A 27,277-nucleotide genomic window follows, 5' to 3' on the forward strand; every position below is an offset into this window, starting at 1 on the left:
GGGTATTGTAGCCTCAGGTGTTGGTGTTGTAGGGTTTTCTGTGCTTGCCCTTCTGCCACAACCTCTGCAGTTTCTCATTTCCTGCTCTGCTCCCTGAGTCCCAGGTACTGGTTGCTCATTTGGTTTTATTGCCTATCAGAGGCATGGGCAGGTGTCATTGCAACACCTCTGCCTTTGTTTCTTCCTTCTTCCCACGAGGGCTGGGAGAACAGGAGGGAGAGGAGGCAAAGGGGAGCACAAGTGCTGATTGCCCATTAATTTAAACACAGGAGAAGGGTAACTGGAAACAGGCTTCCTTTCTGACCCTACAAAGCCTCTTTTCTCGTCTTTTCTGCTGTAGGCCCTTCATTCCTCTTTCTTGCTTAGGTTCTATATCTTATGGGATTTCTTACTTTAGGTATATAGGGACTCTCTAAAAATGTTTCTATAGGCTGATCTGGAAACCTCATCGCTGTTTATGATATTGTTTCTTTGTGAAGCTGTCTTATGAGATCCACATAAATTGCAAACACTCCTTAGGAATATGAACCATCTGCACGTTTTGTAAGTAAACGTATCTTTTGTTTGGGGTCTTTTTAAATTTGTCTGCACTTCATTTTGGAGTCTAGAGTTGTGGCATGTAGTTTTAAAGATAACAGAGGGCACAAAGTGTATTCTTTCCTGGCATTAAATCTCATTTGCCACCTCCCCGCACTTCTAAGATCTCTACATTTTCCTTTCTGTGGGTATCTTTCAGAGGATCATGTTTTGGTCTTTGGATAATTCTGCTTTCGGAATATAGCGTGTGGCTGGGGACTTGCTTTAAAGTGCTATGCAGAGTTTTCTCCTTTTAGAATGCATTTTTTTTCCCCTTGGTTGACTTCACTAAATACTGCAAACCCAGGAAGAGTCCCATGGTTGCAGATCTGGTATCGATTATCATTAATTCTTCTCTTTATGACTCTGACACTTAAATACACATTTAGAAACAAACCAAATAAACATTAAATGGCATAACTAGATTTTGGACTTGGGTGGTCCAGTGAGTTTCAACATGTGCTTAGCTTTGAAAGGTGGTTATAAAAACACTCCATTTAACTCCCCCATTAAATGATTGGAATATATTAAAAAAAATTTTTAAATGCATGAGTTCAGATATTTTTAAAAAGAAACTTGGAATTATTTATAATGTATTCTCATACAAATTAGCTGAAAAGGGAAAGTAAATTTTGTTTATATGGGTGCTTAGTCTCTGTGTTTCAGTTTGGCTGGTTAATGGATTGGTCTCTAGCTGTGTGGCTTTGGTGAAGTCACTCAAGTCTCTGAGCTTTGGTCTCTTCAGTTGTGACAGAGAATATTTCCCAGTTGATTTCCAGGCTCTCTCCCACTTTGGAAATGCTCGAACTCTGCAATTCTGTGAATTTAAAATTTGATATTTAAAATAATCATGTGAAGCAGAAGATATACTTATTTACTCAGCCATGGAAGTGGGGAGATGGCAAGTTCTGGAATGATCAAAAAAGGTTTAAGAATAGTGTATAATTCTAAGCCTTGTCTACAAAGTCAATCCTTCTTTGTTGCCCTGTTTATTGAACTGTACGTATGGTTGGGACAATAGATGGGGCATCTGGAAAAAAATATTTAAAAAAATAAGTATGGGCAGAGACGATGCCTCAGGACCTTAAATGTGTTGTCATACAGTGTTCAGTGATAGTGTTGTTAAATGCAGTGCTCTATGATTCAGCCCTATTAGAAGCATTTTGGATTTGGCCCAATGGTGTTTTGGTGGTTTTTGGATTATGTGTTAGGAGTCAGAGCGTCTAGAGTAATTCTTGGCATTGGATCATCCTGGCGGACAGGAAGCAGGACTAGATTGCAGCTCCAGACAGAGCAGCTTGCGGAAGCTCGCATTGTGAATTTTAGCTCCAGATAGACTGCAAGAAAAAACCAGCCATCCCGAGAGGACCCACAGACCCTCTGAAGGAAGTGGACTGCTCCTGCAGGAGTCAGAAGACACCCTAAATACTGTGAGTGCCCTAATTGTGGAAGTGGGAAAGGGAGACCCTCTTCTCCCAAACGCACCCTCACTAGAGCTGAAGGTCTGTTTGTGGGAGAAGTTTCTGACTTTACCTGGAGCTGAGTCAATTTAGAGAGTCGAGTGAAATACAGGGGTAGAGCAAGTGGCAGAAGGGCCCTGGGAGCTCACTGTGTCCCTTAGCAGGCCATTCCTGCCTGGCACCAGAGAGATCCACTGGGAAGGTGACCACAGGAGCAGCAGGTGAAACTCCACTGGGAGAAGGAATTCTCTAGCTGAACTTTGTAACAATTTGAACAGGACAAGAAGCCTCCTGGTCAGAACTTGGGGGAGGGTGCAAATCTAGTGTGTAGACACCACAGGCGGAGGAAGAACCAAGCCTTTTTCTTTTGCAGCTGGGAGGCAGGTAGCCCAGGGCAAGTTTTCAAGCCCATCGTGCCCTGCACATGGAAACAGACTTGGGGCTATTGGTAGGGGGCATGATGGGAGTGAGACTGGCCCTTCAGTTTGCGGGGGAGCTGGGTAAGGCCTGTGACTGCCAGCTTTCCCCCACATTCCTGACAACCAGCATGACTCAGCAGAGGGAGCCATAATCCTCCTAGGTACACAACTCCAGTGACCTGGGAATCTCATCCCCATCCCCCACAGCAGTCACAGTAAGACCTGCACATGGAGAGTCTGAGCTCAAATACACCTAGCCCCACCCCTACCTGATGGTCTTTCCCTACTCACCTTGGTAGCAGAAGACAGAGGACATATAATCTTAGGAGTTCTAGGGCCAGTCCCTCTCTACAGAACTATAGCTGATGCTGTCTGGAAAGTGCTACCTGCCAGCTGGAGGCCAACCAGCAAAAAAACAGAGCATTAAACCACCAAAGCTAAGGACCCCCACAGAGTCCATTGTACACCCCTGCCACTTCCACTGGAACAGGTGCTGGTATCCACGGCTGAGACCCATAGACGGTTCACATCACAGGACTCTGTGGAGACAACCCCCAGTACCAGCCCAGAGTCAGGTAGACTTGCTGGGTGGCTAGACCCAGAAGAGAGACAACAATCACTGCAGTTTGGCTCACATGAAGCCACATCCCTAGGAAAAGAGGGAGAGTACTACGTCAAGGGAACACTCCGTGGGACAAAAGAATCTGAACAACAGCCTTCAGCCCTAGACCCTCCCTCTGACAGAACCTACTCAAATTAGAAGGAATGAGAAAGCTAAACTTGGTAATATAATCAAACAAAGCTCTTCAACACCCTCAAAAAAATCACACTAGTTCACCAGCAATGGATCCAAACCAAGAAGAAATCCCTAATTTACCTGAAAAAGAATTCAGGAGGTTAGTTATTAAGCTAATCAGGGAGGGGCTAGAGAAAGGTGAAGTCCAATAAATGGAAATCCAAAAAATGATACAAGTGAAGGGAGAAGTATTCAAGGAAATATATAGCTTAAAGAAAAAAACAATCAAAAATTCAGGAAACTTTGGACACACTTTTAGAAATGTGAAATGCTGTGGAAAATCTCAGCAATAGAATTGAACTAGTAAAAAAAAAGAAATTCAGGACTCCAAGACAAGGTCTTCGAATTAACACAATCCAACAAAGACAAAGAAAAAAGAATAAGAAAATACGAATAAAGTATCCAAGAAGTCTGGGATTATGTTAAATGACTAAACTTAAGAATAATCAGTATTCCTAAGGAAGAAGAGAATTCTAAAAGCTTGGAAAACATATTTAGGGGAATAATTGAGGAAAACTTCCCTGGTCTTGCTAGAGACCTAGACATCCAAATACAAGAAGCAAAAAGAACACCTGAAAAATTCATTGCAAAAAGATCACCGCCTAGGCACATTGTCATCAGGTTATCTAAAGTTAAGACAAAGGAAAGAATCTTAAGAGCTGTAAGACAGAAGTACCAGGTAACCTATGAAGGAAAACCTATCAGATTAACAGCAGATTTCTCAGCAGAAACCCTACAAGCTAGAAGGGACTGGGGCCCCATCTTCAACCTCCTCAAACAAAAAATTGCCAGCCAAGAATTTTGTATCCAGTGGAACTTAGCATCATATGTGAAGGAAAGATATAATTGTTTTCAGAGAAACAAATGCTGAGAGAATTCACCATTACCAAGCCACAACTAAAAGAACTGCTTAAAGGAGCTCGAAATCTTTTTTTTTTTTTGAGACGGAGTCTCGCTCTGTCACCCAGGCTGGAGTGCAGTGGCCAGATCTCAGCTCACTGCAAGCTCCGCCTCCCGGGTTCACGCCATTCTCCTGCCTCAGCCTCCCGAGTAGCTGGGACTACAGGCGCCGCCACCTCGCCCGGCTAGTTTTTTGTATTTTTAGTAGAGACGGAGTTTCACCGTGTTAGCCAGGATGGTCTCGATCTCCTGACCTTGTGATCCGCCCATCTTGGCCTCCCAAAGTGCTGGGATTACAGGCTTGAGCCACCGTGCCCGGCGGGAGCTCGAAATCTTGAAACAAATCCTGGAAACATATCAAAACAGAACCACTTTAAAGCATAAATCACACAGGACCTATAAAACAAAAGTACATGTTAAAAAGTAAAAACAAAGAACAAAAAAGCCAAGTACACAGGCAACAAAAACATAATGAATGCAAGGGTACCCCACATTTAAATACTAACATTGAATGTAAATGGCCTAAATGCTCCACTTAAAAGATACAGAACCCCAGAATAGATAACTCACCAGCCAACTTTCTGCTGACTTCAGGAGATTCACCCAACGCATAAGGACTCGTATAAACTTAAAGGGGTGGAAAAAGGCATGTCATGCAAATGGACACCAAAAGTGAGCAGGGGTAGCTATTTTTACATGAGACAAAACAAATTTTAAAGCAGCAGCAGTTAAAAGAGACAAAGAGGGACATTATCTAATGATAAAAGGCCTTGGCCAACAGGAAAATACCACAATCCTAAACATATATGCACCTAATACTGGAGTTTCCAAATTTATAAAACAGTTACTAAGACCTAAGAAATGAGATAGACAGCAACATAGTAATAGTGGGGGACTTCAATATTCCAAGGATAGCACTAGACAAGTCATCAAGACAAAGTCAACAAGGAAACAATGGATTTAAACTATACCTTGGAACAAATGGACTTAACAGATATTTACAGAACATTTCATCTGGCAACCACAGAATACACATTTTATTCAACAACGCATGGGACTTTCTCCAAGACAGATCATATGATAGGCCACAAAACAAGCCTCAATACATTTAAGAAAATTGAAATTATATCAAGCACTCTCTCAGACCACAGTGGAATAAAACTGGAAAATCAACTCCAAAAGGAAACTTCAAAACCATGCAAATACATGGAAATTAAATAACCTGCTCCTGAATGAGCATTGGGTCAAAAATGAAATCAAGATGGAAATTTAAAAAATCTTCGAACTGAATGACAGTAATGATACAACCTATCAAAACCTCTGGGATACAGCAAAGGCGGTGCTAAGAGGAAAGTGCATAGGCCTAAGTGCCACATCAAAAAGACTGAAAGAGTACCAGCTGACATTCTAAGGTCATACCTCAAGCAACTAGAGAAACAAGAACAAACCAAACCCAAACCCAGCAGAAGAAAAGAAATTACCAAGATCAGAGCAGCACTAAATGAAATTGAAACAAACAAAATGCAAAAGATAAATAAAACAAAAAGTTGGTTATTTGAAAAGATAAATAAAATTGATAGAATAGCAAGATTAACCAAGAATAGAGAAAATCCAGATAACTTCACTGAGAAACAAAACAGGAGATATTACAACTGACACCACTGAAATACGAAAGATCGTTCAAAGCTCCTATGAACACCTTTACGCACATAAACTAGAAAACCTAGAAGAGGTGGACAAATTCCTGGAAAAATACAACCCTCCTGGCTTACATCAGGAAGAATTAGATACCCTGAATAGATCAATAACAAACAGCGAGACTGAAATGGTAATTAAAAGATTACCAAAAAAAAAAAAAAAAAAAAAGTCCAGGACCAGACGGATTCACAGCAGAATTCTACCAGACATTCAAAGAAGAACTGGTACCAATCCTTTTGACACTATTCCACAAGATAGAGAAAGAAGGAACCCTCCCTAATTCATTTTATGAAGCTAACATCACCCTAAGACCAAAACCTGGAAAGGTCGTAACCGTAAAAGAAAACTGCAGACCGATATCCTTGATGAACATTGATGTTAAGATTCTTAACAAAATACTAGCTAACCGAATCCAACAACATATCAAAAAGATAATCCACCATGATCCAAGTGGGTTTCATACCAGAGATACAGGGAAGGTTTACATATGCAAGTCAATAAATGAGATACACCACATAAACCGAACTAAAAACAACAATCACGTGATCATCTCAATAGATGCAGAAAAAGCATTAAACAAAATCCAGCATCCTTTATGATTAAAACTCTCAGGCCAAGCATGGTGGCTCATGCATGTAATCCCAGCACTTTGGGAGGCCAAGGCAGGCAGATCACCATGTCAGGTGTTCAAGACTGCTCTAGCCAACATAGTGAAACCCCATCTCTGGTAAAAAGACAAAAAATTAGCTGGGTGTGGTGGCGTGCGCCTGTAATCCCAGCTACTCGGGAGGCTGAGGCAGGGGAATCGTGTGAACCCGGGAGGCAGAGGTTGCAGTGAGCCAAGATTGCGCCATTGCACTCCAGCATGGGCGATAGTGTGAGATTCCCTATCAAACAAACAAACAAAAAACTCTCAGCAAAATTGCCCATACAAGGGACATACTTTAATGTAATAAAAGCCATCATGACAAACCAATAGCCAGCATAATACTGAATGGGGAAGAGTTGAAAGCATTCCCTCTGAGAAGTGGAACAAGACAAGAATGCCCACTCTCACTGCTTCTCTTCAACATAGTACTGGAAGTCCTGGCCAGAGCAATCAGAAAACAGAAATAAAGGGTATCCAAATTGGTGAAGAGGAAGTCAAACTGTCACTGTTTGCCGACGATGTGATCATACCTTGAAAACCCTGAGGACTCCTCTGGAAAGCTCCTAAAACTGATAAAAGGATTCAGCAAGGCCTGGCGCGGTGGTTCACGCCTGTAATCCCAGCACTTTGGGAGGCCAAGGCAGGTGGATCACGAGGTCAAGAGATCGAGACCATCCTGGCCAACATGGTGAAACCCTGTCTATACCCAAAATGCAAAAATTAGCTGGGCATGGCGGCATGCGCCTGTAGTCCCAGCTACTCAGGAGGCTAAGGCAGGAGAATCACTTGAACCTGGGATGCGGAGTTTGCGTGAGCCTAAATTGCGCCACTGCACTTCAGCCTGGCGACAGGATAAGACTCCATCTAAAAAAAAAAAGCAGCAAAGTTTCCAAATACAAGATTAATGTTCACACATCAGTAGCTCTTCTATACACCAACAGTGACCAAGCAGAGAATAAAATCAAGAACTCAATCCCTTTTACAATAGCTGCAACAAAACAAAACAAAACTTAGGAATATACCTAACCAAGGAGTTGAAAGACCTCTACAAGGAAAACTACAGAATACTGCTGAAAGAAATCATACACAACACAAACAAATGGAAACACATCCCATGCTCATGGATGGATAGAATCAATACTGTGAAATGACCATATTGCCAAAAACAATCTGCAAATTCAACGCAATCTCTGTCAAAATACCAACATCACTCTTCACAGAATTAGAAAAAACAATTCTAAAATTCATACGGAACCAAATAAGAGCTCACACAGCCAAAGCAACACTAAGCAAAAAGAACAAATCTGGGCTGGGTGCTTACGCCTGTGTAATCCTACCTCTTTGGGAGGCTGAGGCAGGTGGAACACTAGAGGTCAGAAGTTCAAGACCAGCCTGGCCACCATGGCGAAACCCCCGTCACTACTAAAAATACAAAAATTAGCCAGGCGTGGTGGCGGGCGCCTGTAATCTCAGCTACTTGGGAAACTGAGGCAGGAGAATTGCTTGAACCCAGGAGGTGTAGGTTGCAGTGATCAGAGATCACACCACTATACTCCAGCCTGGGTGACAGAGTGAAACTCCATCTCAAAAACCAAAAACAAATGACAGAACAAAACAAAACAAAACAAAAAAACAAGAACAAATCTGGAGGCATCACACTACCTGATTTCAAACTATATTATAAGGCCATAGTCACTAAAACAACAACATGGTACTGGTATAAAAAGAGGCACATAGACCAATGGAACAAAATAGAGAACCCAGAAATAAACACAAATACTTACAGCCAACTGATCTTTGACAAAGCAAACAAAAACATAAAGTGGAGAAAGGACACCCTTTTCAACAAATGGTGCTGGCATAATTGGCTAGCCACATGTAGGAGAAGAAACTGGATCCTCATCTCTCACCTTATACAAAAATCAGCTCAAGATGGATTAAGAACTTAAACCTAAGACCTGAAACTATAAAAATTGTAGAAGATAACATTGGAAAAACCCTTCTAGATGTTGGCTTAGGCAAGGACTTCATGACCAAGAACCCAAAAGCAAATGCAATAAAAGCAAAGATAAATAGCTGTGACCTAATTAAATGAAAGAGCTTTTGCATGGCAAAAGGAACAGTCAGCAGAGTAAACAGACAACCCACAGAGTGGGAGAAAATCTTCACAATCTATACATTTGACAAAAAACTAATATCCAGAATCTACAATGAACTCAAACAAATCAGTAAGAAGAAAACAAACAATACCATAAAAAAGTGGGCTAAGGACATGAATAGACAACTCTCAAAAGAAGATGTATAAATGGCCAACAAACAATATGAAAAAATGCTCCACGTCACTAATGATCAGGGAAATGCAAATCAAAACCACAGTGCGATACCACCTTACTCCTGCAGGAATGGCCGTAATCAAAACAAACAAACAAAAAACAAACAAACAAAAAAACAGCAGATGTTGGCATGGATGCAGTGAACAGGGAACGCTTCTACACTGCTGGTGGGAATGTAAACTAATACAGCCACTATGGAAAACAGTGTGGAGATTCCTTAAATACTAAAAGTAGAGCTACCATTTGATCCAGCAATCCCACCACTGGGTATCTACTAAGAGGAAAAGAAGTCGTTATTCGAAAAAGATACTTGCACACACATGTTTCTAATGGCACAATTCATAATAGGAAAATCATGGAACCAACCCAAACGCCCATCAATCAATGAGTGAATAAAGAAACTGTGATATATATATATATATATATATATATACACACACACACACACACAATGGAATGCTATGCAGCCATTCAAAAGGAATGAATTAACAGCATTTGCAGTGACCTGGATGAGATTGAAGACTATTATTCTAAGGGAAGTAACTCAGGAATGGAAAACTAAACATCTTATGTTCTCACTGATATGTGGGAGTCAAACCATGAAGAACATAAAGGCATAAAAATGATACAAAGGACTTTGGGAAATTGGGGGGAAGAGTGGGAGGAGGGCGAGAGATAAAAGACTAAAAATATGGTGCAGTGTATACTGCTTGGGTGATACGTGCACCAAAATCTCACAAATCACCACTAAAGAACTTACTCATGTAACAGAATCCTACCTGTACCCCATTAACTTATGGGAAAAAAAATAGAGTAATTCTTTTACTCCTTATAAGTTGGCATTTTGCATGTAACTCTCCAGGAGAGAGAGAGTACTTTTTCTTTTCATTTTTGTTTCTCTTTTATGTCTTTACATGATCGTCTTTGTTCTCTTTCTCTATAATTCATTCTATCTTTTTTGTTTGTTTTTTGAGAAGGAGTCTTGCTCTGTTGTCTAGGCTGAAGTGCAATGGTGCAATCTAAGCTTACTGCAACCTCTGCCTCCTAGGTTCAAGCAATTCTTCTGCCTCAGCCTCCCAGGTAGCTGGGATTATAGGTGTCCATCACCATATCCAGCTAATTTTTTGTACTTTTTTTTTTTTTAATTTCTTCAATAGATGGAGTTTCACTCTTGTTGCTCAGGCTGGGGTGCAGTGGTGTGATCTTGGCTCACTGCAACCTCCACCTCCTGGGTTCAAGTGATTCTCCTGCCTCAGCCTCCCCAGTAGCTGCGATAACAGGTATGTGCCACCACACCCGGGTAATTTTGTATTTTTAGAAGAGATGGGGTTTCTCCATGTTGGTCAGGATGCTCTTGAACTCCTGACCTCAGGTGATCTGCCCACCTCGACCTCTCGAAATGCTGGGATTACAACAGGTGTGAGCCACCGCACCTGACCTTTTTCATATTTTTAGTAGAGACAGGGTTTCACCATGTTGGCCAGCCTGGTCTCAAATTCCTAGCTTGAAGTGATCTGCTCATCTCGAACTCCCAAAGTGCTGGGATTACAGGTGTAAGCCACTGTGCCTGGCCAATCCATTGTCTCTTGTGATCCATTTCCCACAGCAAAGAGTTTTTTGGAGGTGATTAGTTGTCCTAGGTTACTTCCATTGAGGGTTCTTAACTGGTTTCCTTGAGTAAGAATTATAGATTAGGTGGTGTTCTCATGAAACCATTGTAGAGGGGGTGGTTATACAGAGAACACGTATGTTAAATGTTAAATAAACTTGGCACTTTAACTTAGGTGTTCTCAAAATCAGATCTTGACTGTTATTTAAGCCTGGTTCCTGCAAGCAGAGCCTGGGGCAAGCCATTTGGATTTGTCACAGAGGTAGCCTTTGGGCAGATGCTAATGGCACATGAAGAAAGAGTGACCACAGTGTTTTATGTAGGTTCCTTTGATCATTCTTAACTGGTTTTTAATATTATACCAACATTTAATCAGAAACCAACATAATTCTCAGTACTCTAACTCTGGGAATCATCTCTATATCCCAGCCCCAAAACCTACAGTGGAAGATTGGCTGTTTTGCCAGTATCTCATGTAAGAAACTCTTCCTTGAGAAAAACAATAGCAGTGAAGCCTTAGGATTTCTTCCTGTTTATCCCAGGATGCTGAGGGAATTCAGGAATCATATCTTTCAGTATCTCAGAACCCTACACAGTGCCTGTTTATTTTAGTGTAGTCTTTCAGTTGGATTGGGTTTCTGAGGGCCCTGTAGGAATCTTCCTTTGGAATCTTCATAAACCAGATAGCATCTAAGTGATGAGAGAAGCCAGAGAATACAGTAAACCCTGTCCCTTCTGTCTTACTGTACTATATCCATCTATACCTATTTTTTTAGGTTTAAGTTGTTTTAAACTCTAAATGTAGAGTAAACATTAAAGTGTGTGTTTTACTGTTCACATTTAGCAATGGTAAATTGTTAAGAGAGTAAAAAAACATAAGCAGCACATAAACCCTACCTTTCAGTAATAGGCTGGTGAAGTATCATTAAATCCTTAGAAATCAGACAGAAATGGGCAAAATTCAAGATATTGTGAGTACCTTGTTAGGATAATCGTGGTAGGGACTTCTGTCTGCCTATATCTATCCTGATTTTCTTTTTTCTTTTTCTTTTTTTTTTTTTTTTGAGACAGAGTCTCGCTCTGTCTCCCAGTCTGTAGTGCAGTGGCACCATCTTGGCTCACTGCAACCTCTGCCTGCCAGGTTCAAGTGATTCTGCCTCAGCTTCCCTAGTAGCTGGGATCACAGGTATGCACCACCTGGCCTCAAGTGATCCACCCGCCTTGGCCTCCCAAAGTTTTGGGATTACAGGTGTGAGCCACCATACCCAGCCCTGATTTTCTCTTTGTGGATGGTTGGGTTGTTTAAGAAACATGGGTTTTTTTTACTGTCTCCACTTAGAACTTTGTTGTTTAGGTCTTTTTCTATGAGTTCCATAGGCATATTTTTGCCATGATACTTGCTTGGACTTGATATTTCTAGGCTTCTCGAGGATTTATCATTCTATCATCTAGGCATCCTGCCTTCTGATCGTTCTCCTTGCTGCTTCCATGCTGGAAGTGATGCTAGAGGCACAGGTCTGTGCAATTATTTCTACACCATAGGTACCTGGGGTGCTTAATGGCAGAGCCTGTATTTGTCAGTTGGTGGTTTAGACAAGTTACAGGTAAAACACTATGAAAGCCTGTGTCTAGATTCTTATCTCTCTTTCTCTAGCAGAATCAAACAGAGAGAAATGAAGTTGAATGCTGGGAAGTCTTTGTTTAAAAAAGTAGATGTTGTTGTCTAGAATCACAGAGACACTCAGAAGGAATTGGGACTGGATGTGGAGGAAAGACATCATAAAACTTTACATTAAAAGCCAAAGGTGTGAAGTTAGGTCTAGTCAAAAGTGTTAATTCTGAAAGACCAACACACATCATTCTGGACTGTGAAGGTGTGCCTTCTGTAAGTTAAATGGAATGAGATCTTCTTCAGTGCACCTGATGTCTTGGGAAGGGTGAGTTGAGGCATGGTAGATGTGAAACATGATCTCATTATAAATGTTCCCGTTTGTTTTATGTGTTCAGTTTGTTTTGTGCTATCTAGATAGGAAATCTAAAGGCTGAGAAAATGTCTGCTGTAGACATGGCAGTGATTCTTTGATACGAAATAGTTGGAGGGGATCCGAGTGATTGCGTGACTTATTTTTAGACAATACAGGGACTCCTTTGCAAAGGGAGGAGTTGGGAAGAATAGACATGTTAGGAACCAAGTTAGCCTGGAGTTTTCTCTGGTTGCCTGAAGCTCGAAAAAAACTGGAAGAAGAAATTACTCAGTGAGAACTCGCGGAAACCTGCTTCTCCAATTATGCCTGAGTGGCCATGTCAGATCTGTGAACCTCTCAGCTTGCTTCTTAACAAACCCATCGTTTTACAGGGAAGATGGTCTGGGTTAGAGGAATTATTAATTATATTTTAGCTCACAAATTCCTCTTTGCTGTCACCCCTTTAGCCCCATGTAAACTCTGTTAGGGTTTGGTTAAGTGTAGAAACTGATATCTAAGCAAGATTAAGAAGATGAAGTCACTTATCTCAAAATTTCTTTAAACCTTTAATTATCGTAAACAAAATATCTGGTCTCTTTGGAGCTGGTAGTAATGTCTTAGTTTTGTGGCTGTTAGTTTTTCGACTCTATCAGATTGAGTCATTGTTTGACTTGAAGATCTAGAATAACATATCATCTATAAAGAAATGATTACAGTAATTGATCTTGATACTGCCTCCTCCTAATTGTATTTATACAGTTATCTAAAAGGATTTTTAATAGAATTACTGCAACAAGCCTGAAAAAGTCTGTGCTAAGTGGTAGCACCTTGAAACAGGATCATTATGATCCCACCTTCAAGGGGCTTTTGGATTTGTCTAGCCTGCTATATGGCTGAGTACTAGACTCAGTTACCCCATTCCTCAGCAAAAGAAACTACAGAAGTTTGAGGGAATATCAAACTCTTGGCACACAATTGACATTTAGTAAACACTTGATAGGCAGTTGGTAGTGGGTGGCAGCATTCGCAGATGAATTCTGAAGTAGATGGTGAATGATGCTGAGATTTTATTTACCAGTCCCGGTTGACACTGCCTGGGCTCACATGATAAGATCCTGGTAGGATAGCATTTATTCTTCTTTTGCAGACTTAGCTAAGAGGACTTTGCAGTTGAGTCTGAATCTTGATCCATGTCGTCCATCCCCAGTGGTGCTATTTAGAAGGCCTTTTGTTGTCTGAGCAAAGTTGTCTTCCTGGCCTTACTACTGAATCTTGGCAAAGGATCAATGGGTAAGCCCCATCCTCCTAAGATCTCATATAACATAACTGGTATCAGGACACTGATTACATGCAAGCAGTTCCCACACGAAGAGCTTTAAAATTGAGATTTTTCTTAGAAATTTAAAAGAAGGTGGAATAAAAATGTGCTTGCTTTCCAACATAGATCGATTAGCTGGCACGGAGAAAACACCGGCCTTTGAAATCTATAGGCATCCTGTTGCAGGCCTGACCCAGCTGACCCTGGGAGATTAGTAATGGTCTGTGCAGCCTGCTCTGTCAGCAAGTCTGGCAGGGCGTGCACAGATGGTGCCAGTTGGAGAAAATCACTGCCGAACAGTGCACTAAAGCCTCCGCCTTGGCCATTCTGCCTTGGAGGAGGAGCCGAGAGTGAGACTGGGTGGTTTACAGACATGTTCCTGCCAAATGCCTTGGAAGAGACCTCAGAGGATGCCAGTCCGGGTTTAGGATGCATTTGCTGATTATTACTTAAGTAATGTTTTCTTGTCATAGCTTAGGCCTTCCTGAGTTGTTGGGCATCTGGGATTTTTACAGGGTCTGTGGCCTTGGGGTTGTTCTGAAAGGGAATTTGAAATGAGAACTGATCTCATTCCAAACAGTCAAGCATAATGCAATACTTGTTTTCCTAGAGTCAATCAGCCTAGGGAAAATGCGAGTAGGCTGGAGTGGGGAGGAGGAGGAGTTTGAGAGTTTGAGTAATCAACTTAACCCGGGGTAAAAAGAATTTTATTATAGAAAGCAGCACACATGACCTCTGTCCTTCCAGCTGCCACCAGTTTCTGGGTTGTTGAGTGATACCCTGAAAGTTTACAGTCAACACTCCTCGTGTGGGGTCAGTCCTAGAAATGGCGACGCTGCTCTCCAAAGATAGGAAAGAAAAGGACCTCATTCTGTTGAGCTATTGACTGAAATATTTTCTCAACAAAGTTGAACTGAGCTGTAACTGTAAGCCTGTTCTTCCTAATTAGACATTTTATTCTTTGAAAATTCTACTTGGAGTTACATTGAAAAGTCAAAGTTAGCCGGGCGCGGTGGCTCAAGCCTGTAATCCCAGCACTTTGGGAGGCCGAGACGGGCGGATCACGAGGTCAGGAGATCGAGACCCTCCTGGCTAACACGGTGAAACCCCGTCTCTACTAAAAAATACAAAAAACTAGCCGGGCGAGGTGGCGGGCGCCTGTAGTCCCAGCTACTCGGGAGGCTGAGGCAGGAGAATGGCGTGAACCCGGGAGGCGGAGCTTGCAGTGAGCTGAGATCCGGCCACTGCATTCCAGCCTAGGCGACAGAGTGAGACTCCGTCTCAAAAAAAAAAAAAAAAAAAAAAAAAAAGAAAAGTCAAAGTTAAGGAAATACATCTTTCTAAAATACTTCCATCTGAGCTGTACTTCAACAGGTTGAGGACAGGCTGAACAAATATTAATGTTGAATGAAAGATATGAGGGTGTCTGGGTGTCTGTAATTACAGAGGGTAACTGGATCAGTGAGTGGACTTTTCCCATTCCTACCTTTTTTGGTATTCTTCCTGCCACAACTTTGTCTTTTAAGTCTCCAGGTTAGTTCTGGCATTGTAGCTCGTTCCTGTTTAACAGGCTTGTTTCATTCCTTTTTTGTTGTTTTATGAAATGTGGTGGTGTTTCATTCTGGAAGAATTTTCCTTGGAGATGCTGCTGCTGTGAAATGAGAACTTCTCTTTTAGGTTCTTGAATGACTGTCCCCGACCCAAAGATATAAAGAAACCAATCCTGTTCAATGCACTCTAGTGCTTTTGAAATTGGGGTATGGGAACACGCCCTGGAGGAAGAGCTGAGAGAATGAACAGGGCATTTGCCAACCTCACACAGTGAGTGCAGACTGACACGTACAGCAATTCTTGCTGGAATCTGAAAGAGAGAGATAGAAAGCACACTTATATCAGACAGAAGTGTATCTTTTCTTGTTTAATAGAGCATAGCTCAGGCATCATAGCTTTATCGACAAGATGGGAGGCCGAAGAAAGGAGAGAAGTCAAGGATGACTCAAAATGTGAGTTAGGAGAAAGCAGTGGGTACTGAAATACTTTGGCAAGAGGAAGATGAGGAGTTCAGTTTTAAGTAGTTCGTTTTTGAAATGTCCATTAGGTCTTTGGATATCCAGGTCTGGGTTTGATCAGAGAAGTCTGAGATGGAGATAGTAATTTGGGAGTTGCTGACACACAGCTGGTGATGAAGCCACAAGTGAGTAAGGTAGCACAGAGAACAAAGAGAAATGGGAGTGGATGAAATTCAGCATTGAACTAAAAGAACACTGTGATTTCTCTCCTGCACTGGTATTTGAACAATAACATGTATTTGCCTAGTAGAAGACAAATAACAAAAATGACTTGGTGATCGTGTGTGGATCACGCTTGTTATATCTTTGATGGGGAAATTCAAAATGGTCTTTGGAAATGTAGAAATAAATTCTTGAGAATGACCCTGAAGTAGATTTTTGGAGTGCCTTGGTCCGTTTCACAGATGCTTTACCATTTGAAGTAGATGCCAAAACAAACGAGAAGATAGATAGCTCAGGGTTTGTAGTACATGAAGCCAGCATCTGCTAGTTTATTTAGTAGCAGGAGCAGGAAGAGCAGAGGGAGAAGAGTGCAGCAGCCGCCAAGAATAAAACCTGGTCAAGAGGCCACATCAGCCCAGCTTGGCAGACAGGCCTGGTGGCTTCGGTAATTATACTGGTGCCTGCTGTATGTGGGCCTTTTCCACTGAGTTTAAAAAAGGCTTTCCTCTAACTACCAGGTCTCCCAGCAGTTGGGCCACTTCTGCCCTCGGTGGTTTTTCCCTGTGGAATCTTTGCCGTGTCTGTGCTCCGTGGCTGTGTTTGCTGACTCCAGGGTAATACCCTTGGCCCTGCTGTTTCACGTGGCTCCTGCCCGTCTCCCCCTCCTGGCGGAGCTCATAGAAGGTTTGTGAGGACATGCCCTTCTGGAAGAGCCCAGGAGAAACCACATGACTGCATGGCTAGACCAGCACACGTGGACTTTACCGAAGCCTCGTCTTTTTCTTTTTCTCCACCTCCCTCCCTTGTTAATCTATTAGTACTTTTGACATAAATAATGTGTAACGGACTCAGATCTACTAGAAATATCATGGTGATGAGGGACCATTAGCACTGAGACTTCCTTTGGGTTAATAATTTCATTATGGATAGAACTCCCTTTTGACACTCACTTTTTAAAAAAATTTTTTTTTGAGATGGAGTTTTGCTCTTGTTGTTCGGGCTGGAGTGCAATGGCGCAATCTTGGCTCACTGCAACTTCCACCTCCTGGGTTCAAGCGATTCTTCTGCCTCAGCCTCCCAAGTAGCTAGGCTAATTTTTTGTATTTAGTAGAGACAGGATTTCCCGTATTGGTCACACTGGTCTCGAACTCCTGACCTCAGGTAATCCACCCGACTTGGCCTCCCAAAGTGTTGGAATTACAGGTGTGAGTCATTGCACCTGGCCTTGGCACTCACATTTGCCACCAATTCTATTTTAAGTATTCTAACTCTGATAATGATATAGGAAGAAAACATACTTTAAAACTGTAGGGAAATCAATCCCTAAAAGAATTCCATGCTTCTTCCTATGTGTACTTCCACAATCTATAGTCCCAGAGTACATCTCCAAGAGGCATTTTTATTTCTATCCACATTGGGGGTGTTGCTCGTATCACTTTATGGGAGGAGAGATCCATAGGTACCAGTTAATAATGTATTTTAGGCCTCTTGTTATTTGTATTATTCTTCAGAAGGGGTCATAGAGTACATTGAGACCAGAGTATCCTAAATATGTGCAGTTGGAAACACTTCTGGCATTTGTTGAAGTTTTTGTTGTTGTTTTAAAACTCCATGCTGCTATTCGTAAGTTTGTTTTCTCTTTTTGCTCCCATCAGTGTTTTCTTTTCTTTTTTAAAATATTCATCCACAGTCTCCTTTATATAAATATCAGATAGTAATAAATAGTTAGGTTTAGCCTTTCTTTTCTTCCCCCTGCCTGTCATGTACTAAGTACTATGCTGCCTCCTGGACTCAAAGATGAATAAGAAATGGTCTCTGTCTTCAAGGAACTTAGAGTCCAGTGGTGGTGGTTGCAGGGGTTTGGTGGGGGTGGGTGGACATAAATAGGTGCTTTTAGTGCAGTATGACATGGGCTATGGGAGTATAACTAAGCCATTCTTGGCAGGGACTGAAATCAAGGGCCACTTTTGAGAAAATGCTCTGGCTGGATTTTAAGGAATGGCCTGGAGTTAATTTTTTTTTTTTTTTTTTTTTTTCAAGACGGAGTCTCACTCGGTCGCCCAGGCTGGAGTGCAGTGGTGCGATCTTGGCTCACTGCAAGCTCCACCTCCCGGGTTCACGCCATTCTCCTGCCTCAGTGTCCTGAGTAGCTGGAACTACAGGTGCCCGCCACCTACCCGGCTACTTTTTTGTATTTTTAGTAGAGACAGGGTTTCACTGTGTTAGCCAGGATGGAGTTAATCTTATCTAGGAAACAGGGCTTGTTTCCTAGCCAGAGGGGTGATCTGGGACTTGACCATCATGGGGTAGGACGATAGCTACAATAGTTTGGTATTGCTGGGTTATAAGGGGGTAGGGGTCAAGTGCTGGAAGATAAGGCTGCAGAGCAAAGCCAAGATCAGGTCTTAGACTAAGGGTCATGTATGTATCTGGCAACGTGTATTCAACAGTAGACTACTTTTCCAGCTATGTGGAGGCTGGATGGAATTGGGGAATGGGAAGAGATGTGCAGTAGGGAATCCAGTTAAGTGGTTATTGCCAAATGGATGAAAGATGAGAGCTTGCTGGGTGTCGTGGCTCACACCTGTGATCCCAGCACTTTGGGAGGCCAAGGCGAGTGAGTCACCTGAGGTCAGGAGTTCGGGACTAGCCTGACCAACATGGCAAAACCCCATCTCTACTAAATTAGCCGGGCATGGTGGCACATGCCTGTAATCCCAGCTACTTGGGAGGCTGAGGCAGGAGAATTGCTTGAACCCGGGAGGCGGAGGTTGCAGTGAGCCAAGGTTGCGCCATTGCACTCCAGCCTGGGTGACAGAGTGAGACTCTGTTTCAAAAAAAAAAAAAAGAATCTGGGCGCCTGTAATCCCAGCACTTTGGGAGGCCGAGGCAGGTGGATCATCTGAGGTTGGGAGTTCGAGATCAGCCTGACCAACATGGAGAAACCCTGTCTCTACTAAAAATACATTAGCTAGGCATGGTGGTGGGCCCCTGTAATCCCAGCTACTCAGGAAGCTGAGACAGGAGAATTGCTTGAACCCAAGAGGCAGAGGTTGCGGTGAGCCAAGATTGTGCCATTGCACTGCAGCCTGGACAACAAGAGTGAAAACTCCGTCTAAAAAAAAAAAAAAAAAGAGGGTCTGAATGGAGGCAGGTGTAGGCAGTGGGGATAGTCAGGAGGAGACGGATATGAGGAATATTTGGAGATTAACTCACAGGACTTTGTAATGGTTGTGATGTGGTAGTTATGGTGTGGTGTGTGTAGGGGGTGGTAGCAAGTGAGGGTTGGGGCTCCTAATTTTCTAGCTGAAATGATTGGATAGACGTTACCAGCTAGGATTGGAAACGAGGGAGGAAGGGGGTTAGGAGGTAGGGATACCGATTGCGAGTTTATTCCATTAACACATTTCTTAAACATTTCTTCAACTTTTAAACTGCACCTACGGTCATGTTTTACTTCTCCCTCATAAAAGTTAAGGTGGCCGGGCATGGTGGTGCTAACACTTGTAATGCTAAACACTTTGGGAGGCTGAGGTGGGCGGATCACTCGAGACCAGCCTGGCCAACACGGAGAAACCCCATCTCTACTAAAAATACAAAAAATCAGGTGGGCGTGGTGGGGTGTGCCTGTAGTTCCAGCTACTCAGGAGGCTGAGGCAGGAGAATTGCATGAACCTGGGAGGCAGAGGTTGCGGCGAGCCGAGATCACACTTTTGCACTCCAGCCTGGGTGACAGAGCAAGACTCTATCTCAAAAAAAAAAAAAAAAAAAAAAAAGCAAAAAAAAAAAACCAGTTAAGGTATATGAAGGTATATGTTCAGGCTAGGCAGTAGCTATTTTGAAAACTCAGGACTAAAGGAATTCCTGGGAGTATGTATAGGATGATTAGAGTTGCAGTTTCCATTGTCATGCAATAGAACATCTTGGAGAGGTGGGTACACAATGGTGAGCCATCAGCAGGCAGCATTTCCAGCAGCTGGAGGAATAAGGGTCTTGGTCCTAAGTGGTTATCTGGATGGTGAACAACCGCTGCCTCTACATGTGGCCTGCAAGACCCTATATAGCCTGCCTTCTTATTATACCACCTCTGGGATATCATTCCTGCTCTTTTCCTCTTTGCTTACTTTACTGTAGCCACGTTGTCTTTTTCTGCAAATATTGTTTGAACACGTCCAAGCAAACATGCTTTAGTTTCAGGCTTCTGTACTTGCTATCTGATTGTCTGGCGTTTTCCTTCCTTTCTGTTCAAATGCCACCTTTAATAGAGGCCTCACTGAGTGATTTAATATAGTACACCCTGCCTTCAAACTCTCTCTATCCCTTTATCCTGCTTTTCTTCGTGAAACGCATCCCTCTGACGTTGCATAAACATTTAGTTGGGTTTTTGCCTGTGTTGCTGGTGGGAACGTGAACTGTGGGAGGGTAGGGACTGCACACCATTAGTGTATTATTTGACTGTGTATCTTCAGGGGTTTTGAAAGTTGTTCTTGGAGAAGATATCCTGTAAAGTTGTGCTTTGCTTTAGAAAAAGTTAACATAGAAAGATATTATTTTATTTTTATTTTGAGACAGAGTCTCACTTTTTTGCCCAGGCTGGAGTGCAGTGGTGTGATCTCAGCTCACAGAAACCTCCACCTCCCAGGTTCAAATGATTCTCATGCCTCAGCCTCTCCAGTAGCTGGGATTACAGGCATGTGCCACCATGCCTGGCTAATTTTTGTATTTTTAGTAGAGATGGGATTTTGCCATGTTGGCCAAGCTGGTCTTGAACTCCTGGCTTCAAATGAGCCACCCGCATTGGCCTCCCAAAGTGCTGGGATTACAGGCATGAGCCACTGCACCTAGCCCAAAGATTTAAGATTGCTAGTGAATGGCCGGGCGCGGTGGCTTACACCCGTAATACCAGTACTGTGGGAGGCTGAGGCGGGCGGATCACGAGATCAGGAGATTGAGACCATCCTGGCTAACACAGTGAAACCCCATTCCTACTAAAAATACAAAAAATTAGCCGGGTGTGGTGGTGGGCGTCTGTAGTCCCAGCTACTCGGGAGGCTGAGGCAGGAGAATGGCGTGAACCTGGGAGGCGGAGGTTGCAGTGAGCCTAGATCGCGCCACTGAACTCCAGCCTGGGTGACAGAGTGAGACTCCATCTCAGAAAAAAAAAAAAAAAAAAAAAAAGATTGCTAGTGAAATATAAACGAAGGTAGTAGTTGATATTATGTACTGCTTATTGTGGGACTCTTAGATTGGTGTCTTTACTCAGAGCATTTTGCATGTAACGAGATTTACAACAAAGACCATCTATGTACCTCTGTTTTCAGCACTGCATCTATTGTGAAAAATAATGTAAATGAATTGGACCTTTTAAGGGTGTGCTGGCTTGCCATTACAATATACTCTTATCATTGGACAAACTTCAATTGAAATAAATATGTATTTATCTGAAGGCAGAAATTATGCTTTATCATTAATAATTCAGAAGAGTTTTCAGTTAAGCATTAACAACATCATTGCCTTTGGCTGTGATCTGACTGCTTGAACTCAAGTAGTGTCAAATTGTTTTTCTCAATGAAGATAAAATTAAACTCTGGATAACCAGAACTCAGAAATCTCAGCTCTTTAATCAGCGTATGCTCCTTTGAGCATATCTCTTATAAGAAAGAGATATGTAATTGTAAAACTTATCAAGGATTTAACATTTTTGAAGTGTTCTTTCCTGGAGTTATCCTGGGATCTGTATCCATTTGGCCCAGTGTCCTATGACAGCATCATCTGTAGAACATTAAATATTCTGGTTCCAAACATGACCTTGCAGAATTTGAAAATCCCTTGTCATCAAAGAATGTTTAATGAACATTAAATTATGTTCATTACATGCAAACATGGACTAATTAATGTATATCCTAAAGATGTCAGCAAAAACTATAGAAAGGCTTCCTTTCATTGGGTAGGAGATTTAATTGACTGATCTATACTCTCCCTGCTAATGCTGAGATTCTCTGATTCCCTCACCTCTTACCCTACTCAGAAGGCTCACAGTATAAATGGGTTTCTGGTTAACTTTTAGTGAATCAGTAATTCGATTTATCAAAACACCTCATTCAGTCGAGGTGTCTAAGTAATATGTTTAGTGCATGTGCTTTTCTCAGAAGAATCTTCATAAAATACAGTGATGTAGACAAGAGAATGAGTCTTTTTGATTTCCTAGTGCAATAGCGGATGCTTCTCCACATTGCAAGTCAACATAGTGTGATTCTTTAGGCTCCCAGTGGTGTCGAAGTTACTTTTGTTACTTGGCATGCTTCCTTTATTGCGTGTGTGTGTGTGTGTGTGTGTGTGTGTGTAAAAACCAATAACAGTGGTGTTACTTTTGGAGATTTTTATCTACATGTATTTTTTGCTCTATTAATTTTTGCTATGGAAGTGATGTGTTTCCATCTAACATACATCTTGTAGGCCAGTATCACTCTTAGTACTTCACATTTACCCCTAATTTTTTTTTGTTAAAGGCATGTTTCCACCTCTGACACTAATTATTAAAATCGCATGATTTGCCAGATAAACACAACCAAGTAGTGTCATTTGAGCAACAAATCAATGAGCAAATATTGATGAAACACACATTCCACATGAGCATGACACCATCTGGGGTTCTGTACATGATTTGTAAAGGAAGACACAGAGTGTCTCTGTCTTTAAATGGCTCAAAGTCAAATTAGTGGGAGACTATGGAGAAAATGCAGAAAATCTTAATGAAAACTCTTAAACCAATTTTCACAGTTGTTAACATAGCAGTGTGGTCATTCATTGGGTATTTGCTGAGTGCCCTGCTACAAGTTGGAAGGCGTGCTGAGGGCTGGGGGTGCTTGGGGATGTGACACAGTCCTGGTCCTCTGGGAGTTTACAGAATGGAGTTTACCATCTTTGACCACACAGTTAGTAAGATGAAATGATCACCTTCAGTAATCCATAAATGTGGATACAGTAATTATGTTGATTAATCCTTGGTAAATTGTCTGGACGGTCTAATATCTGACTATTGTAGAAAGAGTAGTTTTCATTGCTAGGTACTGGTGAATTTGCTTGTGGATCTCTAAATTGGAGTGTGTGTGTATGAGAGAGAGAGACAGAGAGAGAGAGAGAGTGAGAGAGCGAGCGAGAATGTCTCTAGTAAATCATGTTGGATTTGGGAGTTCTGTATATTTTGAATTCTGTTTTCAGCCTGTATTTTTTCTTGTAGATGGTATAATGCAGTTAGAGCATGACTGCTGACTTTGTAGTTCATAGTTCTAGTTTTAAGTTTGACTTTGCAACTTACCAGCTGCATGCAATTAGGCAAATAACATAAAGTCCTCCAGCCTGCACTTAGGCATCTATAAAGAAAACATAATAAGAAACCCTCACCTAACTATGCCACCTGTTATATGAGGGCTCAAATGAGACAATAAACATAAAATGAGAGGCTGGGTGCGGTGGCTCACGCCTGTAATCCCAGCACTTTGGGAGGCCAAGGCTGGTGGATCACAAGGTCAGGAGATCGAGACCATCCTGGCTAACACGGTAAAACCCTGTCTCTACTAAAAATACAAAAACAAAATTAGCTGGGCATGGTGGCGGGCGCCTGTAAGTCCCAGCTACTAGGGAGGCTGAGGCGGGAGAATGGCGTGAACCCAGGAGGCGGAGCTTGCAGTGAGTCGAGATTGTGCCACTGCACTCCAGCCTGGCCGACAGAGCAAGACTCTGTCTCAAAAATAAAATAAAATAAAATAAAATAAAATAAAATAAAATAAAATAAAATAAAATAAAATAAAATAAAAATAAGGACCGGGAGCAATGGCTCATGCCTGTAATCCCAGCACTTTTGGAGGCCAAGGTGGGGCAGATCACTAGAGGCCAGGAGTTCGAGACCAGCCTGGGCAACATAGTGAAACCTCGTCTCTATTAAAAATACAAAAATTAGCTGGGTGTGGTGGTGGGTGCCTATAATCCCAGGTACTCAGGAGGCTGAGGCATGAGAATTGCTTGAACCCAGGAAGCAGAGGTTGCAGTGAGCCAAGAACACACCACTGCTCTCCAGCCTGGGCAGCAGAGCGAGACTCTGTCTCCAAAAAAATAAATAAATAAAATAAAAAAGTGAAATGAAAGGATTTAGAAAATTATAAATACTCTACGGAAATAGTAATGAGTGGTGGTGAAAGACTGGTTCTCATTAAATACCTCTTCTGTGAAAGAGGTGTTTCCATGAAACATGGTTTTCAGTGTTTGAAGATAATTTAGGCTGCATCCAAGAGTAAGTTATAGTTTGTGGGCTTAATAGTAGTATGATGGACATGTAAGGGCTCTGGCTCGTCCTTTGACATTTGTCATTGATAAAGGGAAAACTATGTGTCAAGTGATAATTCTACGACTCTAAATTTCACTTGCAAATCAGGCTTAGACTTAACTTTCACAATCTGAAAGAATTATGTCAAAGCTGGCCATGTGCGTGTTTTCTCTTTGTTTCACTGAGTAAAGTTTCCAGCCCATCAAGAAGATGTTGTTGGCACTCTAATGTTCATTCATTTTTGTAAACACCACTTGAATGTAAGCTTATTTTCATGCTGCCATATGTTGTGTTCACTGCTGTAACCCCAATGCCTAGAGCAGGGCCTGGTCACGAACAGATGCTCAATGAATTTTTCTTAAATTAGTGACCGTGTTGAGGGACTGTTGTGTTTTAGGCACTCTGCAAGGCATTTGGAAATATTGGGAAAGTACATTAAGGGTGTGTGACCTGAAGAACCCCAAAATCGAGCAGGGAGAAAAAAAAATAAACAGCAAATGACAATTGTTTAACAAGTGAGGAGTTGTGGGGACCTGGATGCTGGGAAGGATTGCAGTCAGGAAGACTTCATGGAGGTGGTGGTGACAATTACATTCCATGTAATCTGTTCTTCTTCGAAGGGCGTTGGGGGCAGTGGGAGTGCTTAGCTCTCTTTACAGGCAATAAGAGAGTTCTTTGTCTGTAGGAAATTTAGGAACAATAGACCCCGCATGATGGCTCATGCCTGTAATCCCAGCACTTTTGGCAGCCAAGGTGGGTGGATCACGAAGTCAGGAGTTCGAGACCAACCTGACCAACCTTGTCTCTATTAAAAATACAAAAATTAGCCAGGCATGATGGTGCGTGCCTGTAGTCCCAGCTATTGAGGAGGCTGAGGCAGGAGAATTGCTTGAACGCCGCAGGCAGAGGTTGCAGTGAGCCTGAGATCATGCTCCATGCTCCACGCTGAGTCATGACACAGCGAGACTCAGTCTGAAATAAAAAAAAGAACAGTAATAAAATTGACTATTAAAGTCAGTCTGTGCTTTTATTATCCCTATGCAGGGGATAATTCTGAAGTAAGACTGTGATAAAACACTCCTGGCTGGGCACGGTAGCTCATGCCTGCAATTCCACACTTTGGGAGGCTGAGGTGGGTGGATCACCTGAGGTAAGGTGTTCGAGACCAGCCTGGCCAACATGGTGAAACCCCATCTCTACTAAAAATTCAAAAATTAGCCAGGCATGGTGGCAGGCACCTGCAATCCCAGCTACTTGGAAGGCTGAGGCAGGAGAATCGCTTGAACCCGGGATGCAGAGGTTGCAGTGAGCTGAGATTGCGCCATTGCACTCGGGCGACAAGAGCTAGACTTCGTCTCAAAAAAAAAAACCAAAAAACAAAAAACACTCCTTTCCCCAATCCCTTTGAGATACTTGCAGAGGCAATCATCTCTTTGAAAGTAGAGACTTCGCAGGCGCAGTGGCTCATGCCTGTAATCACAGCACTTTGGGAGGCTGAGGTGGGTGAATCACAAGGTCAGGAGTTTGAGACCAGCCTGGCTAACATGGTGAAACCCCATCTCTACTAAAAATACAAAAAATTAGGCTGGGCGTGGTGGCAGGTGCCTGTAATCCCAGCACTTTGGGAGGCTGAGGCGGGCAGATCACTTGAGGTCAGGAGTGCATGACCAGCCTGACCAACATGGAGAAACCCTGTCTCTACTGAAAATACAAAATTAGCCGGGCGTGGTGGCACATGCCTGTAATCCCAGCTACTTGGGAGGCTGAGGCAGGAGAATCTCTTGAACCCAGGAGGTCGAGGTTGCGGTGAGCTGAGATCATACCACTGCACTCCAGCCTGGGCAACAAGAGTGAAGCTCCATCTCAAAAAAAAAAAAAAAAAAAAAAGGTAGAGCCTTCTGGCTTGGTAATAATTTTACAGATGTGTTAGATGTGTTGTATTAAACAAAACAAAACACTGAAACAGCCTTAACTGTGAATACACATACAATCCAAGATAACCCCAGGAAAAAAGAAAATATGTTTTCTGTAACTCTCAGAAGTTTAGAAAAGCTTTTCTTTTCTCATTCTTTCAAAGCAAGATGATCTTTTTAAACATCTGCTGCATCTTAAAATTGATACTTTCTTGGGTCAGCCTCATGTACCATCACACTTCTATTATCAAAGAATGACCTTTCATTTGTTGAGAGATAATTTTTATGAAAAAGTGATGTTGAATTCTACCATGTGCCTTTTCAGTGTCCTAGTCTGATCTACCACGGGATTATTGTTATATAGTTCTTTTATTCCTAGACTTAAACAAAACAAAAACCTTTCTTGTACCAGCCAGCGGTGTCCCAAAATTCATAACACAGTGCTCATCATTCTCTGTTGAAATTTTATCTTCTCAGTGTTGTGCAATATTTTGGATGTTGTCCATATTATAGGCTAGTCGGGATCTGCCACCTTGTATTTTTCAGGTATGTAGAAGGAGGTGGAAAATTAGTCTCAATATCTAAATCAAACAAAAAGTCAGTTTATGAAAGTTCTGAATTCCTTAGGATAAATTTTTGTTCTTTGAAGGCTATGACTTACCAAATGGTACCTAATGCTGTGTGGATAGCCATGCTCACCAAAGTAGCTTATTTACCCGGCAGGATTGAGACCATTGATTTTTGTAGAGTAAGTCATAACAGCTTATTAACATTCCATTATGCTGAGCATAGAACTAATAGGAGAACATCTATGAGGTCAGGGATCAGAAGTAGACTTCAGAACGTATTATTCAAAAAAAGGATGCGATGGAGAACATTTACAGAGGCCTGTGGGTAAAGCAAAGTCTTCAAGAGAAGATAACAAAGGATGAAACAATGGTGTTGTGTAACTTTCTAGTGAGTGAGATTTTGTGAATGTAATCTATAGCTAACTTAATTTACTCATCAAAATTTAGCCGACTGCAACATGCAGACACCCTTTGAGCTTCCTCTAATTTTCTCTTACTAGGGTTTTACATATTTAGCTC

At 42.1% G+C, this 27,277-nt stretch overlaps 1 long non-coding RNA gene across 1 annotated transcript in view; it reads left to right on the plus strand.

The window, feature by feature from the left end:
- The first annotated feature begins 12,143 nt into the window (after window positions 1-12,143).
- The window catches only part of LOC115897003, a 247,107-nt gene continuing 231,973 nt past the window's right edge, over window positions 12,144-27,277 (plus strand). The window contains exon 1 of the long non-coding RNA XR_004056969.1: window positions 12,144-12,377. This is a non-coding gene — a long non-coding RNA (uncharacterized LOC115897003). The remainder of the gene's footprint in view (window positions 12,378-27,277) is intronic.

This window comes from Rhinopithecus roxellana, chromosome 4 (genome assembly GCF_007565055.1).
Source record: "Rhinopithecus roxellana isolate Shanxi Qingling chromosome 4, ASM756505v1, whole genome shotgun sequence".
NCBI lineage: Eukaryota > Metazoa > Chordata > Mammalia > Primates > Cercopithecidae > Rhinopithecus > Rhinopithecus roxellana.